Genomic DNA, 19,426 nt, shown 5'->3' with positions numbered 1-19,426 from the left:
GTACGCAATCGATATCACCTATTTCTTCTGAAGACTTACATATGTGTTATTTATCAGTTAATTTCTTGGAGGAGGAGATTAGTGTTTAACGTCCCGTCGACAACTAGGTCGTTAGAGACGGAGCACAAGCTCGGATTAGGGAAGGATTGGGAAGGAAATCGGCCGTGCCCTTTCAAAGGAACCATCCCGGCACTTGCCTGAAACGATTTAGGGAAATCACGGAAAACCTAGATCAGGATGGCCGGAGACGGGTTTGAACCGTTGTCCTCCCGAATGAGAGTCCAGTGCGCGAACCACTACGCCGTCCTACTCGATTTAATGCTACGGTCGCAGGTTCGAATCCTGCCTCGGGCATGGATGTGTGTGATGTCCTTAGGTTAGTTAGGTTTAAGTAGTTCTAAGTTCAAGGGGACTGATGACCACAGATGTTAAGTCCCATAGTGCTCAGAGCCATTTTTGAACTCGATTTAATTTCTTGGAAATTCATTCGAACGATTTACATATCGTTATAAATTGTGTAAACTTTACAAGAAACAGGAAATAGCTCTGAAGACACAGTGAATTGTGATTTGAACGATGATCATTGTTCTAACTAAAGTCCAGAACAAAAGTACAAACCTTCCAAGCCCAAATAAAACAATGTAAATTTCCTTGGATGAACAAAGGAGAGAGAAAATGCTCATAGTTAAGCAATTTGTAATGCTCGGTTCATTTTGTAAAATCTGAGCATAAACTATATAAATAAATGAAAGATATATGCGAAGTATGAAATATGCGCAAAAAAGAAAGTCGCAAAAGTGTGAAAGATAAACTATTCAAAAGATTTAGAACGGCTTGTGATGAGAGAGATATACCAGACTGTAACTTTTGGTTACACAGATTCAGGAAATTATACTGAAAAGGAATTCGCAAAATTACGAAGTTTACTTAAAGTAAAAGTTTAGAGATTTCAGTAATAGGTAATACTACAGAGAAATTCTTAGCTAATGTGAAGATTTAGCTTCTTGTTGTCTCTTAAAATGCTGTATATCAAGGCAGTCAGTCAGGTTTCATACAAGATCTACGAGCAAAGTGCACTTTTTCATTTCAAACGAAAAAAAGACAAACTTACTTGTGTAGTCAATGAATGCTATGACACATTCGTATACAGTAATACCAGTGATAAGTACCACCGGTTAATTTTTCCACAGCTTTGTATTTGGTTTCATGAACCTCAAGGCAATTTAGGACACAAATTATAAAAAAAGGACTGTTTAGTTGCAAAAATTTGCAATGGACGTAGGAAAATCTGGAAAAATATGAGGGAATAATTTTCAATATTACAGCTGAAGCGTGTTCTTACCAGTTGCAGAAATTAATGCAATGCTTTTGTTAGGCTCTTGGATTGGACTCAGTGACACCTCTGTTTCTAGGAGGACAGTGAAAATAACGAATAATAATGTAACTCGAATACGACTCGGAACCAACAGTGAATTTAGCCTCTCAACAAGGTAATGTTTCCACAGTGTAAAGCATTTTTTTTTTCGAAAATTTCGGACAAACATAATTTCCAATGTTGTAGTTAAACGTCAGTCATTTATACGTTGTCAGTTTTCATCACCATATTTTATTAATTTGATCAAGTATGCCTGGTGTGGAGCGTTATATGGAAAATGGTCACAACCATTTCTTACTCTATCCCGATTCTGTGTAAATAAAACTAATAATTATAGTGAAGTGCCTGACAGCATTAATTTTTCTTTAAACAGGTGTATTTGATGTAGGGGAAACGTTTGGTTTGGCCATCCATCTAGTTTTTGCGACGACTACAGGGAACAAACAATAACCTGTTTCAACGTTAGTAAAATATACGTTATTCGAAAATTATCATAAAACTGAGTTGCAGGAATTGTTGTAAAATACGTAATTCATGTCAAAAAGTTAAAGTCCCATTTGATGTAAGTCGTCTGAATGTAACATCATATACTGCCTTGATTTTCTAGTCACTTGTGTGGCATATGTAGATTGAAGGTGGGGAGGGGAAGAAAGGAAAGGAAAGAAAAGGCAGTGGATCACTGCTGTCAGGTGCATAGGGAAATCACGCGGAATCAGCGGCGACGAGTGAAAATGAGCACCGCGGGAAGCTGGGATCTTCTGCTTATTAGGCAGGTGCTTTAACCGCTGCGCCATCGGGACACAGCGTTATCACAGCTGCGAGAACTATCTCGGCACTCCTCACGGCCGACTCACACTCCCATCAAGCGCCACCTATACGCAGTCCCTGTCCATCTTCTTCATGTTCGCTACTCTGAGATTCCCACATGAGGTAGGACGTATTTGTGCATCCTCATTGAAGAAGGTCGATCCATTGCCCAGCTATACCAGTCAATCAATTATATGAATGCATGGTGTCTGTTCTTTCGGATATGTCCGAAAGAACAGACACCAAACATTCATATACACTCCTGGAAATGGAAAAAAGAACACATTGACACCGGTGTGTCAGACCCACCATACTTGCTCCGGACACTGCGAGAGGGCTGTACAAGCAATGATCACACGCACGGCACAGCGGACACACCAGGAACCGCGGTGTTGGCCGTCGAATGGCGCTAGCTGCGCAGCAATTGTGCACCGCCGCCGTCAGTGTCAGCCAGTTTGCCGTGGCATACGGAGCTCCATCGCAGTCTGTAACACTGGTAGCATGCCGCGACAGCGTGGACGTCAACCGTATGTGCAGTTGACGGACTTTGAGCGAGGGCGTATAGTGGGCATGCGGGAGGCCGGGTGGACGTACCGCCGAATTGCTCAACACGTGGGGCGTGAGGTCTCCACAGTACATCGATGTTGTCGCCAGTGGTCTGCGGAAGGTGCACGTGCCCGTCGACCTGGGACCGGACCGCAGCGACGCACGGATGCACGCCAAGACCGTAGGATCCTACCCAGTGCCGTAGGGGACCGCACCGCCACTTCCCAGCAAATTTGGGACACTGTTGCTCCTGCGGTATCGGCGAGGACCATTCGCAACCGTCTCCATGAAGCTGGGCTACGGTCCCGCACACCGTTAGGCCGTCTTCCGCTCACGCCCCAACATCGTGCAGCCCGCCTCCAGTGGTGTCACAACAGGCGTGAATGGAGGGACGAATGGAGACGTGTCGTCTTCAGCGATGAGAGTCGCTTCTGCCTTGGTGCCAATGATGGTCGTATGCGTGTTTGGCGCCGTGCAGGTGAGCGCCACAATCAGGACTGCATACGACCGAGGCACACAGGGCCAACACCCGGCATCATGGTGTGGGGAGCGATCTCCTGCACTGGCCGTACACCACTGGTGATCGTCGAGGGGACACTGAATAGTGCACGGTACATCCAAACCGTCATCGAACCCATCGTTCTACCATTCCTAGACCGGCAAGGGAACTTGCTGTTCCAACAGGACAATGCACGTCCGCATGTATCCCGTGCCACCCAACGTGCTCTAGAAGGTGTAAGTCAACTACCCTGGCCAGCAAGATCTCCGGATCTGTCCCCCATTGAGCATGTTTGGGACTGGATGAAGCGTCGTCTCACGCGGTCTGCACGTCCAGCACGAACGCTGGTCCAACTGAGGCGCCAGGTGGAAATGGCATGGCAAGCCGTTCCACAGTACTACATCCAGCATCTCTACGATCGTCTCCATGAGAGAATAGCAGCCTGCATTGCTGCGAAAGGTGGATATACACTGTACTAGTGCCGACATTGTGCATGCTCTGTTGCCTGTGTCTATGTGCCTGTGGTTCTGTCAGTGTGATCATGTGATGTATCTGACCCCAGGAATGTGTCAATAAAGTTTCCCCTTCCTGGGACAATGAATTCACGGTGTTCTTATTTCAATTTCCAGGAGTGTACTTGTGTAACAAATACGCTGTTATAACTGTCGATATGAACTGCAAGTTATTCAAAAAATCAATGATTTGAGACATTTTTAGTATGACTGAAGTACCCAAAACTTGAAATTTGGATTTTTCATTGTGTGACACCATGTTCTCTGTCACGGCTGCTCTGCTTATTCGCCGACTTGTCCGCTACGCAGGATGGGTTATTCAATCAACTGTTACAAGCGGTAGTAACTTCAACATAAAAAAATACTTGAAATGCGCTTTAGCAGCTAAAATTTTAACAGTGCATTTCTTTCGATGTGTTCTTTAGGTGAGAAAAGTTTCTGAGAAGGTTTCGACACATCGCAATGGATCATGCCCTTATGAGACGCCTCGTCGTCGCCACATAGAAAAAGCCACCAAGGGAACTGCTGATTTCTCCAAACAACCTATTCGGAGCTCGACTGGGAAACAGTGCCTACAGCACACCATTTTCCGCCTCAAACGTTTGTCTTTCTCGCCCAGTATCGATCAACCATTAACAAAATTTCTTTGTGAATGAAAATGTACTTTAAACATGGATCGACATCTTTATCTCTGAACCAGTAGCTTTCTATAGGCGTGGGGTCCTGAGCATTACCAGTCTCTTTTAGTTAATGTGAGAGAATATATTGTTGATGATTACCTTCTCTCGTATTTTTCCGTTATATTCAGTAAACTAACGAGAAGCAATATAAAAAATATACACTTTTCTAATAACAAATCAATTACAACTTACCATGTAACCCTAGGACTAAAGGCTAATTTAATATAAGAAATGTTCGTAATACGAGCCTGTCCAGAACTTCATTTGTTAGCAAGATTTTTGACTTCGATATGGTTTTATCTACGTAAAGTCCTGTGTCCTATCCAGTAAGTACTTCGAGACTATCACGAAAATATGTAAATTTATTGGTGGAAGAAAATTCCATGGTTAACGTATCTTAGTGTGTAGTCAAGAGCGATTATATCTGCGGGTTTGAATCTCAGTCAGCACAGAACTATTCGTTGCGTTATTTCCAGTTCAAACATACGCACATCTCGCTACTGATGAAGCACACTGATATTTAACGATTAATCGTGGCAGAAAACATCGGCGATAGGTACTGCATTCGAGTCCACAGAAGGCCAGGCTTTTTCGTCTCGTCATTTCAGTTTCAGTCATCCTGCTAATAGTGAAAAATTTCGATACCTAACATCTGACTGTGGTTAGTTAACAATCGATTAGGTGCAGATTTCCAGTCCCTGCCCAACACAAAATTTTGCGCCACATCATTGGAGGTTTAAACGTGAGCACACTTCGCTATTTGTAACTGAAACCCTGCTTAGTTAACAGAGAGAACTGTTGCTGGATTGGAAACCCGGCACCTTATTCATTATAAGTTTTATATCATGTAATTACAAGTTAAAATTTGCCTTTTGAAATGCTATTTTTTGTAATAAATTTGACTTTACAGCTGTTAAAGGCTGTGTCTTCTTAATAACGTGGTTCCTGATATTTTCATCATCGTGGTACTAATTTTCGTTTGGATTGATTGGTGTACGGAACAAATTTCTTTGGTGGTCTGTTGTAGTAATTATTTTTTACAGTCAAATGGCTGCAATGAAGAGAATTCAGAGGACCTGCAGGACAGTTGCGTTATGTGGGTTGCAAACGAACCAGGCGGAACATAGTTAAGGTCTTTCTGATACTTTTGAACATGACTGCATATTAGCACTAACAGTATTACCTTTACTAGAAAGAGAATCAGCAGTAAATGCAAATGGTAATGAGTGACAAGTCATACATTCGAGGTGTGATTGGAAAGTTTTAAGAATGGATCCGCTACTGGTTACTGGTTCGACGGGGGGGGGGGGGGGGTACACGGAGGGTGGAGAGTGATTCATTGCCTTGTCCTCAACGCCCTTCTGAGGCTTATGAACTATTAAAAACAGCTTTTGGAGATAAGTGTACGAGCCAGTCAAATGTTCTTGTCTAGTTCAGCAGATTTAAAAATGGCCGCGAATCATTTGAAGATGAACCGCGGTCCGGCCGTCCTTCCACCCAAAAACGAATGAAAATGTTGTGGAAGTTCGCGACTTAGTGTGCTGTGATCGTAGCCTTACAATTAGGGAGACAGCTGATAGACTTAATTTAAGTTTCTATGCAGTTCTGTCAATTTTAACTGAAGATCTGAACATGCGCCGAGTGTCCGCAAAATTCATTCCAAAATTGTTGTCAGGTGACCTTAGACAATACTGACTTGAAGTGTGCCAAGAACTGATTAATCGGACTAAAAATGACCCAGATTTGCTAAACAGGGTAATTACAGGTGACGAATCGTGGGTATACGGATATGATCCTGAAACCGAAGTGCAGTCTCCGCAGTGGAAGATTCCAGGTTCACCACGACTGAAAAAAATCACGGCAAAGTCGGTCGAAGGTGAAGACAATGTTGGTGATTTTTTTCAATTCTGCCGGTATTGTGCATCATGAATTTACCGCTGTATGACAGACAGTTAACCAGGAATACTACAAATGTGTCATTGAGCGTTTGTGCGAAAAGGTGCCGAAGAAAAGACCTTCGTTGTGGAAAGACAGGAGTTGGGAACTACACCATGACAATGCTCCGGCTCATCGTGCCTTCTCCATAGTTGAATTTTTGACCAAATTCAAAATTCCTGTGCTTCCACAACCGCCATATTCGCCTGATTTGGCCCCTGCGGACTTCTACCTGAAATATTCTCTGAAAGGGAAGCGATTTTACTCGACTGAAGACATCCAGGCAAATACGGAGAGCGTCCTTAACACACTTCAGGAAAAAAAATTCCAGGAATGTTTCCAAACGTGGGAACACCGTTGGAGTCTGTGTGTTCAGTCAGAAGGGGACTATTTCGAAGTAGATGCATCACAGCAGCATGTAAGTACCACCATTGTACAATTACAGGCCCATTCTTGAAACTTTCCGATCAGACCTCGTACAGTCTAAGGGGAAAAAAAGAACGACGCACGGCGAATGAATTATCCGGATGGGACGGAAATCGGTAGATGTGATTTACATGTACAAACAAACGAATGATTAAAATTTCAGAAAAATTAAATGAATTATTAAAGAGAAAGAGCTTCACAAATTGAAGAAGTGAGTAACGTGTTGGTCGACCTCTGGCCCTTATGTAAGCAGTTATTTGGCTTTGCATTGATAGACACAGTTGTTGGTGTCCTCGTGAGGGACATCGTGCCAAATTCTGTCCAATTGGAGTGTTGGATCGTCAAAATACGGAGATGATTCGAGGGACCTGCCCACAATGCACCAAACGTTCTCAATTGTGTAGAGATCTGGCGACGTTGCTGGTCAAGGCAGGGTTTGGCAAGCACGAAGACAGGCAGTAGAAACACTCGTCGTGTGCGGGTGGGCGTTTTCTTGCTCAAATGCAAGACGGGCAACAGCATGGCTCGTAAGAAGTGCAACAAAACGGGACGTAGAATATCGTCGGCGTACCCTTATGCTGTTAGGATGCTGCGAATAACAACCGAAGGATACTGGTCTGTTATTTTGCGGATCAGTTATTTTAACGTACAAAAGTCGCGTACGGTTTTTTTCAGTCGCTTGGGATTTTCCACTGGGCGATATATTAGCGATAAATCCAGACTAAGAGAGGGAGCATGGAAATAGTTCTCCTCTCAAGATACATCATATCCAATATCACTGCTGAAACTTTCTTTTATTGCCTTCCCCTAAATCAGTGAGCGAGCTTTTCATGATCACTGTCAACGCCTTTCATTCTCGCTTATGAACGTAAGTCGTCAGGACATTTAGTTGTCTCGGATCCCTTAACAATTGTTCTGAGGTCTTTTGAGTACACCTTAATGTAACCTGTTGATCCTGACGCAGCTACCCAAATATTATTAATGAATATTTGTATTACATTAGCATCTAAACTAGTTACCTTCTATGGAGTGTCAATTCTTTCCCGTTTCACCAACCTCTCTCTCTCATTTAGTTAAGTACTGCTAGTACTTTCCTTTTGTAACAGTAGCGCAGAAGAGCAAAACGTATTCCAAACACACTTAGAACTATATGCACAAAAATTAAAAGCCAGTAAATAACTTCAAATTCTTAACTGCTGTGAATACTCAGTTATACTATACGTTTCTGTTATATTACGACTTCCAGTTGTGGATGATGTAGTAAGTAGTATGCTTTACCATAATGATTGTCTGTAAATAATCAGTTTTGAAAATTTACCTAATTTATCTGCACAAGAAATGATATTTGCAGTCGTAGAGCGTGTAGTTTCTCGATTATTTTTAATCCTCCTATACATTTGTACAAAAAATCCACTAACACTGACAGCACATTGAGCCTTTATTACCACCAGAGCGTGCAAAACATTTTACGGCCCGTTACAGCATAGTAACCGCGAACGATGCACAAATTGAAGTCATCAGAGCAAAACCAAATTCATATAAGTGAATAAAATCGATGTTGAAAAGGGCGTTAGTGAATACATGTAACAAGGAATTGCGTTCATAAAAACATATTATTCTCAGTGGCAGTCATGAAGAAGTGAAAGGTCAAAGCACACTGGCTTCCAACAAGCTTTTGGTTCCGTAGATTTGCGTTGTACAGACACCTCATATTCAGTCACGGTACACAAGTACGTTGAAAGTATGTCGTAAGTCAGCGTATTCTTCCATTATAAAATTCCTTACGCAGCAGGAACGACGAACCGTCAGCCGCTAACTGATCATCTAACCGCTACAATAACCAAAAAATAATACCATGTGAAAACAGGATACTTCTGATGATGGGTATGTAGGTCTACATTTGGATAGTTGGAATTGTCCACAGCGGCGGTTTCCAACGGGCAGCGTGGCACTGGGCCGTGAGTTCTGTTCGGAAGCCCAAGACAAGATAAAAATTATCGGGAGCTTCATGGTTTCGCTCGTTAGTCGTCAAGATCAGAGACTTTTTTTTTTTTTTGTAAAGAAAGAAACAGATAGAAATGATGGATCAAAAGAAGCTGCTAAGATGGACTGCCAGTATTTTTTTAATGTTGAAAATTACCAATATCGTGTGCCATCATGTTGTTGGAAGTCTACGCCCCTACAAACTGCGCTACAGGGCTGGCGCGCGCCCTTGGCTGGCTACTAATGGCGTGAACATATAGCGTGAGTCATCTTGACGTGATATGGAATTTTATGTCATTGATTTTACTGGTGTAACCAGCCCTTGATTTTAGGGGCCTTACACTTCTAGAAATGGATGTACAGATCGTTGCCGAGACATTTCATGTGGCGATGTTATATCGCTTTACCAACTGAATGCTAGTGGAAGTTCGTTTCTTGTCCTTCTGAAGAAGACAGCTTTAAATCCGTTGAAACCATGGTTAAGGTACGCCCGCCCGGTTAGCTGAGCGGTCAAACGCACGGCTTTCCGATGTGGGAAGGAGCGCCTGGTCCCCGGCACGAATCCGCCCGGCGGACTTGTGTCTAGGTCTGGTGAGCCGGCCAGTCTGTGGATGGTTTTTAGGCGGTTTTCCATCTGCCTCGGCGAATGCTGGCTGGTTCCCCTTAATCCGCCTCAGCTGCACTATGTCGGCGATTGCTGCGCAAGCAAGTTCTCCACGTACGCGTACACCATCATTACTCTACCACACAAACATAGGGGCTACACTCGTCTGGTGTGAGACGTTCCCTGGAGGGGGGGTGGCATCGGGGGCCGAACCGCACAAGGGTCAAGTGGACTGCGGTAGTTGCCGTGGGGTTGTGGACCACTGCGGCTGCGGCGGGAACGGAGCCTCTCCGTCGTTTCTAGGTCCCGGGTTAACATACAGTGGTTAAGGTTGGTTGAAAACCATCATTTATTCCAACTGTTCGGCTGTCTTATTCACTTGCTACATAACATGCCACAATCCGATCGTAAGCTGGTAGTTTCTCGGACACAAGTGTTCACAAGAGCGACTCGCTTGAATTTTGGTCGTTTTGTACCGTGGCATTAAAAGAAGGAAGGATGATTCGTGAGCTGCATACCGACCAAGGCTAAGATTATAAGAAAGGAAGCATTGTTCATATTTATTGCTACTGGAGGCGACCTTTGGTGACAGCAGATAACCGATATGAGGATGGCCGAACCGAGAGCGGAACTTCTGACTCTCGAATGCGAGTTGAGAGCGTTAGCGACTACACCAGTTCGCTCAGTCCTCGTGTCGTTACTACTGAATTACTAATCACTGATACAATTGGTGGGCCTTTTTCTAGAAACTGTCTTTGTGAACAAGCCTCTTCAATTTTATTTTTTTTAAAAAGTGCGGTAATAGACTGAATGTAGATTGTGATTTGTGGCTAAAATTAACCTGTTTTAAGACAGGTAATTAATTCTCTTGAGGGTGATAAATAATGTCAAAAATACCATTGCGTTCTTTTTAAGACTGACCACTCGATTTTGTGTTTTCAAATGGTTCAAATGGCTCGGAGCACTATGGTACTCAAGATTTGAGGTCATCAGTCCCCTAGAACTTAGATTTAAACCTAACTAACCTAAGGACATCACACACATCCTTCGTGTTTTCATGTAGTTGGTTATAATTCAAGTCTTTTATTTATAAAAAATGTAAATATTTTTCAATCCTTCTTGTACAGTATGTTTTACTAATTAAGGCTACTGGCATACACACACACACATACAGCCACACACAAACACACTTTTATATTTAGTTACTGGGCCTCTAAGGTTTTTTTTCTTTTTACAAAATAGTTGATCCGCAAGGCTAAAAATGTTGGGAACCGCTTGTCTTCAGATACATGAAGACAACACGGCTTTTTATATAAAACTAGTTACTTCTGTCGCCAGCGTTGCTATAGTGCATTAACTAGCGCAGTGATGCTGGATTCGGTGTAACCTTGATAGCGTCTAACCACACAATTGACAGACGCAGTCATTTTGACACTTAAGCATATATGAGTATTTCCAGAGGTTAATATCACGTGAAAAGAAAAGAAAAATTAAAGCATCTCCTACAGCTCATCGTAAGAAAACCACTGAACCTTGGAGTTCTACTCCGACACTTGTCCACCGGGCCACAAAGCCAGGTTATATAATTGTAACACACTTTCACAAGGCGCCTATACAGTTGAAATGTCCTTGTATTTCTTTTCTGTGTATTAGTCGCTTCTCTCAAGTCGTCTTTCGGCCGGGGCAGGCATTCTAGTGAGTTCAGATATGAAAGTGGATAAGAACGGACGTCGTCCACCATAAAATGAATGGGCGAGCCGGCGATGGGCCGATCAATTTACCGATAATAGCGGCCATTCTGGCCGCCCCTCACAAACGAATAACTCAGTCCTCGTTTGCCAATCAAAGCGGCGTTACGTGGACAAAATGTCATTATCTGAATGCAAGTGAATCTGGCGCGCTCAAACACAGAGGGGCAACTAACAACTGACAGAGTGGCACACACAGATAGATGCAAAGTTTGTAAGGAAAACGAGAAAGGGAATCACACGGATAAGACACTCGGAGGTAACTGGCAGAGAAGGGAGAGTATATAGACAGCTCTGATACGTGGGAACAGAAATTTATGGAAAGTGACGTACCTCCTTGGGAGGCATAAAAGGCATAACTCTCTTTCTGCTTAGATGGAATAAATAAGGGACCAACAAATCAATAAAAAGAATTTGCGATGAAGAAGGTTGTAACGAACGAGCGTTACCAGTTTATTGAGTTTCGTATCTGACTCCGTCGAACGAGCGTGTGATTTGTTTCTACATACTGCATACACCTGCGAACATGGTGCACAGATATTAAAATAAACATATCGTAAAATGTGCGAAGAGACGCAAAAAGAAGATTTCGGGATGCAGTAGAATATTTGATACATGAGTTCCATTTTGTAGTTGCAACTGAAATATGAAAGAAATACGTGAGAGTGTAATGTTTTAAGTTTCGGAATTATTGAAAGAAGATTTGGGTAGTGCATTCAGATAGCTATGATATGGATGGCGTATTATAAAACAGTTTATGAAATTGTGCTAGAAAGTTATCGCACGCTGTGCTTTCTACCGACATATTAATAACAGTTGCTGTGAAATGGGTGATGCAGTACGTACACGACTTTGCAGTCCATTATGTGTGACAACACACATTAACATGTAATTACGGAACTATGGATTCAAATTGTGCTTTATATTAATAATTCAAAAACTAAAGCAGCTTTTAATGCATTACGTACTTTTTTCATGCGCTGTGCAACCTTCTACTTGATATTTTACGTAACTAAAGTATTACGAAAGGGTGGGCGCGAATTCTAGCTCCGACAACTGGTACTGTCCTCACGTGTTGACGCTTCCAAGCATGAACGTTATACCCGACGCGGAGTGTAGGGTGATGTTACATGATACTGCATGAAAAACGCTGGAAATGCGAAAGCGTAGTGTTTGCGGCATGGTAGTTACCAAGAATGAAAAAGAAAGCCGCATCAGCGGTAGAGGGTACAGAGAGGGTAAGTTTTCCGGCACGGGCGGGTACGGTGGACGCCGCCGGCATTCTGGTGAGGGTGCGCAGCGAGCGCTCACTCACCCCGTGAGCAGGGCCGCTCTCATGAATGGTCAACGACAGCGTCAGAGTCAGCGTCGGCTAGCGGCGGCTGCGTTGTGGCTGTGGCTGAGCTGTGGCCGAGCGAGTTGCGAGAGGAGGAGGCGCCTGTGCGTTCACAGGCAGCCGGTCGCCGACAGTCGTCCCCGGCGCCGCGGCGCTCCGCCCCTTTTAAAGGGGTGCCGCCGGCGGGTCGATACGCCGGGCGCCGCCAGAGACACCTGGTGGCCGCGGCGCGCGTCGCTATCGCGTCAGCAGTGCCAGCGAGCGTCCGGTGCACACACACACACACACACACACACACACACACACACACAAAGGCGAGAAGTATTCAGCCCATCCCAAGTGCGGAGGACAATCCCGTAATGAAGAGCTGGCAGCTCCTACCGCCGCGTCGAAGAGTCTCCAGCGAAGCACAGAAAAGAAACACTAGACAATTCGTTACAAGACCACTAATGATCAACAGGCAGCCTCCCCCAACCCCCTACCCGGTTTAAAATAACTACTGATAACAAATGAAGACTCCTTTATCCGCGTCACACTCATATATCTTAAAATAACTGAGCTGAAGCCTTGTGCATCAACAGTGGAATAGAGAGACAGTTTTGTCATGGCGATGTAACCTGATTTATAAGCAGCTAGCCGTCAGCAGAGACTTCTGCTGTTTGACTATATTTTCTCAGCCGTCATTGTCATCTGTAATCCCATTATTGTGAGTTCCTCCTGAGTGCTCTTCCTAGATGGTGATTTCACCGAATTTTTCGCGTCAGTCCCTTATTATCAGCAGTAAAATGTTGTTCACATGCCCTTCGCAATATTCAGAAAAGATGGAAGCATGGGTTCAGCAATTTTTTCATCTCCTATGTAACACCTTATACTGTGAAACCACTTCCTTACTTTTCAGTGAAAAAATTCTGCAAAACATTTTAAGCACATGGTTTGATCATTGCGTCCTCAATATTTGTACCTTCTCATCGAGTGGTGGTAAAACCGCTATCGCTCAGTGTGGTTCCTGACAGCCGAAAAAAAAAACCATCAGTATATTCTCATTTAAGGAGCTATAATAATACGTATACTGGTTCATACAGTCATTTAACCCTAGATTACTAAAACATCTTAAAACTGACGATTGCATTTGGTATCAATTCTGGGTTCCCGCCAATCTCGTACTGTCGGTATGGGGTGTAAAACAAGACAGTTTACCCTTATTTTGTATATGACACACCATTGGAGACCTTATGATTGTCATTAACTAATGTATAAACTATAAATTCTGACTACCCATCAATAAAATGTTGATTAGTATTTACGATGTTTTGGTAAAAATATTACATCCCCCCCCCCCCCACCACCACCCCTCTCTCGTCAGTGTTCTAGGGTTAACAGTAGTATTATAGTTTACAAGTACAAAAGAGCTCATCAATATCAAAATATTTCCAAAACTAGTGGTTTCAAACAAAATTCGAATTGCAAAAAAAGTATTCAGTAGTTTAGATCTCTAAGCATAAAAACTATAACCCTGTGGTCAATACTAACTCCTGAAAATACTAATATGGGCACCCGAGAAGTGATTGGCATCTCGCATATTAAAAAGGAGCTGTTACAATATGAGCTCCTTGTAAGGGGGAAGACTACTGAGGCAAGCATGATGGAACTAACACAAGAGACTGCTTGGTGCTTTGGACCGCTTGTCACAGATGAGCAAACAGAATACAGAAAAGTTAGGTGCAGCTGTACTCGAAATACTTCTTTACAGTGCAGGCCAATATTGAGTTCTTACGGGATAACAGTCCTTCCCGTAAGCAAATACTACCCATTTAATCTTAATTAATCCATTTAGCCAATCCGTTTCAAGATTTGTTCCAGATATAATGGTAAGACAGAGATTTAGGAACCAGGTTTTAAATTGTAAGACATTTGCAGAGGCAGATGTAGACTCTGACCACAATCTATTGGTTATGAACTGTAGATTAAAACTGAAGAAACTGTAAAAAGGTGGGAATTTAAGGAGATGGGACCTGGATAAACTGACTAAACAAGAGGTTGTACAGAGTTTCAGGGAGAGCATAAGGGAACAATTGACAGGAATGGGGGAAAGAAATACAGTAGAAGAAGAATGGGTAGCTTTGAGAGATGAAGTAGTGAAGGCAGCAGAGGATCAATTAGATAAAAAGACGAGGGCTAGTAGAAATCCTTGGGTAACAGAAGAAATATTGAATTTAATTGATGAAAGGAGAAAATATAAAAATGCAGTAAGTGAAGCAGGCAAAAAGGAATACAAACGTCTCAAAAATGAGATCCACACGAAGTGTAAAATGGCTAAGCAGGCATGGCTAGAGGACAAATGTAAGGATGTAGAGGCTTATCTCACTAGGGGTAAGATAGATGCTGCCTACAGGAAAATTAAAGAGACCTTTGGAGAAAAGAGAACCACTTGTATGAACATCAAGAGCTCAGATGGAAACCCAGTTCTAAGCAAAGAAGGGAAAGCAGAAAGGTCGAAGGAGTATATAGAGGGTCTATACAAGTGCGACGTTCTTGAGGACAATATTATGGAAACGGAAGAGGATGTAGATGAAGATGAAATGGGAGATACGATACTGCGTGAAGAGTTTGACAGAGCACTGAAAGACCTGAGTCGAAACAAGGCCCCGGGGGTAGACAACATTGCATTAGAACAACTGACGGCCTTGGGAGAGCCTGTCCTGACAAAACTATACCATCTGGTGAGCAAGATGTATGAGACAGGCGAAATACCCTCAGACTTCAAGAAGAATATAATAATTCCAATCCCAAAGAAAGTAGGTGCTGACAGATGTAAAAATTACCGAACAATCAGTTTAATAAGTCACGGATGCAAAATACTAACGCGAATTCTTTACAGACGAATGGAAAAACTGGTAGACGCCGACCTCGGGGAAGACCAGTTTGGATTCCGTAGAAATATTGGAACACGTGAGGCAATACTGACCTTACGACTTGACTTAGAAGAAAGATTAAGGAAAGGCAAACCTACGTTTCTAGCATTTGTAGACTTAGAGAAAGCTTTTGACAATGTTGACTGGAATACTCTCTTTCAAATTCTATAGGTGGCACGGGTAAAATACAGGGAGCGAAAGGCTATTTACAATTTGTACAGAAACCAGATGGCAGTTATAAGGGTCGAGGGACATGAAAGGGAAACAGTGGTTGGGAAGGGAGTGAGACAGGGTTGTAGCCTCTCCCCGATGTTATTCAATCTGTATATTGAGCAAGCAGTGAAGGAAACAAAAGAAAAATTCGGAGTAGGTATTAAAATCTATGGAGAAGAAATAAAAACTTTGAGGTTCGTCGAAGACATTGTAATTCTGTCAGAGACAGCAAAGGACTTAGAAGAGCAGTTGAACGGAACGGACAGTGTCTTGAAAGGAGGATATAAGATGAACATCAACAAAAACAAAACGAGGATAATGGAATGTAGTCGAATTAAGTCGGGTGATGCTGAGGGAATTAGATTAGGAAATGAGACATTTATAGTAGTAAATGAGTTTTGCTATTTGGGGAGCAAAATAACTGATGATGGTCGAAGTAGAGAGGATATAAAATGTAGACTGGCAATGGCAAGGAAAGCGTTTCTGAAGAAGAGAAATTTGTTAACGTCGAGTATAGATTTAAGTGTCAGGAAGTCGTTTCTAAAAGTATTTGTATGGAGTGTAGCCATGTATGGAAGTGAAACATGGACGATAAATAGTTTGGACAGGAAGAGAATAGAAGCTTTCGATATGTGGTGCTACAGAAGAATGCTGAAGATTAGATGGGTAGATCATATAACTAATGAGGAGGTATTGAATAGGATTGGGGAGAAGAGACGTTTGTGGCACAACTTGACTAGAAGAAGGGATCGGTTGGTAGGACGTGTTCTGAGGCATCGAGGGATCACCAATTTAGTATTGGAGGGAAGCGTAGAGGGTAAAAATCGTAGAGGGAGACCAATAGATGAATACACTAAGCAGATTCAAAAGGATGTAGGTTGCAGTAGGTACTGGGAGATGAAGAAGCTTACACAGGATAGAGTAGCATGGAGAGCTCATCAAACCAGTCTCAGGACTGAAGACCACAACAACAACAACAACAAAAACTAACATGGAGCAGACACCAACTGAATACGTTTTGGAACTTTAAATTCTATCCGATGGCTTGTAGTGGCAGCACGGGTCGAAGGACGGGATTAAATTAAGTGCGGGACGTGACTATGTGCCGGGCGGTGATGAAATGTGATGTGGCTTTGACTTAATAAGCTCTCGAACCTATTAGCTGGGATACTTCAGGGAACAGAGATTTTGTGTATTGAGTCCAGTGTGGAAATGGTGCAGTTTTGTGGTTAGCTGTCAGGTTACAGCATCAAGCTGATGTCATCCAATTTTTGCACCTACTTGTATTTCAAGTGGTTTGTCCTCTCAGCACAGACAGAGTGAATGAACTAGTTGACCAAATTATTAGCGATCAGGGGTCTCTGGAGCGACTGTATAGGAAAATCGTCCTCGGGAACCTCTCCAGTATGTGCAGAAAAGAGTTAACTAATAAGCATTCTTTTAGACTTTAGAGCTGGAATTAATGTTTTGTCCGCAAGGTGGAGTATATCCGCAGGGCTTGACATGCAGTGTTTAGAGACTGCTGAAAATGACACAGTTAACAATGTTTTGGAAGGCATGCTCCCTGACTGCTGGCGACTGGTTTTCGCGGGGAAGCCTGAGAATTCTGCAAAACGTGATCAATTAGCAGAGGCCATGGAAAGCTGTCACTTTAACGATGGTAAGAGGAGTACAACTGATTACGAATCAGTACCAGTATGTCCAGTTAATCCGGGGTGGAAAGGAACAGGCAAGGCTATTTTCGGTCGGGGAATTGTTTTTGATGTAATCGACCAGGGCACGTGGCTTGACATGTAAAGTTCAGCGGCCGGACCCTAAGAACAGCTGACGGTATTGGTGAAACGGTTGGCCGTCAAAAGGACGTAACAAAAACATGGGGCTGAATCACGGCCTTTCCTTCATTTTCACTTCTGTTAATAGTGACTGGGTTTGTAGTTTACTAGATTTAGGGAGTAATCTTAATGGATTATCATTGATACCAAAGTCACTGGGACGTATGTGAATTTCCACCCTTGCGGACAGTTAACCAACAATGCTGTACCGTGAATGGGAAAGATTCAGCATTGCTCGGTAAGGTTCGGAACATCCTAAAAATTCGGGATCTTCATTGGCCGTTGGATTTCCAGGTAGCTAGTGGTCTTTCTCTTACGTTATTTTGGGGTGTAACTTTATAATAAAAGCAAAAATATTTTTGATGGGTCTGGGAAAAATTTTCTTTTTAAACTTCGGCCTGAGAAGAAGTACAGACGGTGTTAGCATAAATGGGTCTGCGAATTTAAAGCAGGGGAAGAGGCTGGTAGTACATTTCACTTGTATTATCTTAAACCAGAGGAGCTTGTGAGATGTTGAAATTGCTACATCAGTCCCCAGATGTTTCGACAAACTGATTGGGCGTTACAGACAAGATTGAACAGTACTTTCAATTAACTGATCAGGTATTAGTACGGCAGTCGCCTTACCGCCTGTCTCCAAAGAGGATGTGAGAATTGAAGAAGATTATTAATCAATTGCTAGAGGATAGAGTCGTTAGGCCCTCCACTTCGCCTAATGCGGCCCACTTGCTTTTGGTTCCCAAGGCAAAAAGGGATAACGACTAGTTGTGGATTACTGGGTTCGAATATAAATGGTTGTATTAGAGTCAGTTCTGTTACCGGATCTCCACAACTGCTTTACGTGGGTCACTGGAGCCTGCAATTTCACTGTACTAGATTAACTCATGCCTGTTACCAGGTACCTGTAATAGAAAGATCCAATACCCTTACAGAATTCTGTACTGATTTAAATCTCTTTGGATTCACAAGAGCTCCATTTGGTTTGGCAACAGAAACTGCTGTGCTATCTCACGTCTGCATCCCATCCTGAGGATGGGATTATTTGGTTGATGCGGTCATTTATATTAGAACTTTTGCAGAACATCTTGATCAATTAAGAACAGTTTTTAGAGCACCCATGGGAGGCCAGTCTTACTTAGACCCTACCAAAGTTAATATAGCACGTTTCGAAATTTCCTTCCTGAGACACTTGGTTTTCACTCAAGGAATCAAAATTGATGTGAGAAGGACCAAGGCCGTTAATGATTATCCGAAAAGCAAAAAGTGCATAGCTTGATTCATTGAGATGATCAATTTTCTTTTAAAAATTCATCCCGAAATTTGTGCAGTTGGTTGCGCCATTAAATCAATTTCAGAGGAAAGGTGAGGCTCTTTCTTGGTCTGAGAGCCAAGAGGCAGCGTTTGACGTGATAAAGGCGGATCTGCGTAACGTGTCGGTTCAAGTGATCCCAGATTTTATGAAAGAATTTGTACATCAAACAAATGTATCCAATGCCAGTGTTTCAGCACTTGTACATCAGAAGCAAGGTGGAAAACGTGAGCCTATTACTTACGCGCCCAAGACTCTGTCCACTGCTGAAACGAAAAAGTCAATTTATTAGTTGGAGGCCATAGGCGAGTTACTTGGCTTAGGTAAATTTTGCTCCTGTCTCGAGCTTACATGCTTTGAATTGGAGATCGATAAAATCCTGAGCTGGGTTTTGGCGAAGCCCGTAAAAACCGGGAGAATAGACCGTTGGGCAGTCCGCATGTCTGCATTTAAGATTTCAGTGAGACACATAAAGGGCTCAATAACGAACAGGCGGAAGACCTAAGTCGTGTACTGGAGATGGAGTAAAATGCCGCTGAGTCTTCTTCGAATGCCACGATTCAGATAGCAGTTCCCTCCTTATTCGAAACTTTTCAGAGAAAGCAGAACGAGGGTAAGCATCTGGGGCGCACCGAGAAGAAGTTAACGAAAATAAAGTCAAAATTGGATACCAGGTGAATAAAGGACTCCAGTGCTAATACAGCAGCCA

The 19,426-nt window shown here is 42.9% G+C and overlaps 1 protein-coding gene across 1 annotated transcript in view; it reads right to left on the bottom strand.

Annotated features, from left to right (window-relative positions):
- Nucleotides 1-12,575, bottom strand: part of LOC124614905 — a 249,727-nt gene extending 237,152 nt beyond the window's left edge. Inside the window, exon 1 of the mRNA XM_047142983.1 lies at nt 12,431-12,575. The gene's annotated coding sequence lies outside the window, so the exon portion shown is untranslated. The remainder of the gene's footprint in view (nt 1-12,430) is intronic.
- Nucleotides 12,576-19,426: the final 6,851 nt, after the last annotated feature.

The sequence above is a fragment of the Schistocerca americana genome, chromosome 1 (assembly GCF_021461395.2).
Source record: "Schistocerca americana isolate TAMUIC-IGC-003095 chromosome 1, iqSchAmer2.1, whole genome shotgun sequence".
In the NCBI taxonomy this organism is placed as follows: domain Eukaryota; kingdom Metazoa; phylum Arthropoda; class Insecta; order Orthoptera; family Acrididae; genus Schistocerca; species Schistocerca americana.
Note: the sequence above shows the minus strand (reverse complement) of the source record. Positions and strands in the feature narration are given on the sequence as shown.